Source organism: Cyprinodon variegatus, unplaced genomic scaffold (assembly GCF_000732505.1).
Source record: "Cyprinodon variegatus isolate N-32 unplaced genomic scaffold, C_variegatus-1.0 Scaffold937, whole genome shotgun sequence".
NCBI classification, from domain to species: Eukaryota; Metazoa; Chordata; class Actinopteri; order Cyprinodontiformes; family Cyprinodontidae; genus Cyprinodon; species Cyprinodon variegatus.
The window spans coordinates 229,682-230,704 of NW_015151390.1; positions in this window are offsets into that span (position 1 = coordinate 229,682).

The following is a 1,023-nucleotide window of genomic DNA, read 5'->3' on the forward strand; positions in this document are numbered from 1 at the left end:
ATGCATCATCTGATTAAATTTGCAGGTTACTAAAAAGTGGTCAAATAGGACAGAGTTGTGAGGAAATACTGTCATTTCTTCACATTCAATGTTATATGTCAGCACAAGGTCTAGAGTATGAAGATGAGATGAGAATGTGTGGGACTATTCACATTTTGAAATAAACCAATATAATCTAAGATAGCATTAAAGGCTGCATTAAAGGTATTGCCTTTAATGTCGATAAGAAATCCTCCGCTATAATAACTTGGTAATTATTTAATAAGATCCAGATAGGAACTCTGAAAATGTATCTAAACATTCACAATAAGGAAGTGGTGAAAAAGGTTTTGCCACTTTACAATTTTAAATGGTGGAAACTAAGGGTTAAATTTAAAAAAGAATTGTACATACTAACTGGCTTGGACTAATCAGGAAGTCAGACTGAAAGATTGCTGCTACTCCTCCTCCTCGCCCAGAATTTCTGGGTACGTGAAAATGTAAATAATTAGTGAGAGTTGCCTCATTTATGCTCACAAAATCCTCTTTCTACAGCCAAGTTTCAGTAAGAGAACATACATTAGTTTGATCATTACAAATCAACTCATTAAAGGAACAGTGTGTCACAAATTTGGGTTTTAAATTACTATATTTTTTTGCCTCTATGCATGAAATTTTCAGTCAACATATCTATTTAATAATCTACTATACTAACATAGAGTAACGTTGTCTAAATTGATTTCAAATGCAGAAATTTTATCCATAATGTAAATTTAACTGTAATTTTATCATCATACTTTTCATGTTGTTCTTCTTAGATATGGAAAAAGAAAAAGTCTCCTGTTCCATCTGTTTGGATCTACTGAAGAATCCAGTGACTATTCCCTGTGGACACAGCTACTGTATGAACTGCATTAAAGCCTCATGGGATACCTATAGTCAAAGGAGGATCTACAAATGCCCTCAGTGCAGGAAGATCTTCATACGAAAGCCTGTGCTTAAAAAAAATATCATGTTAGCAGAGTTAGTGGAGGATCTGAATAA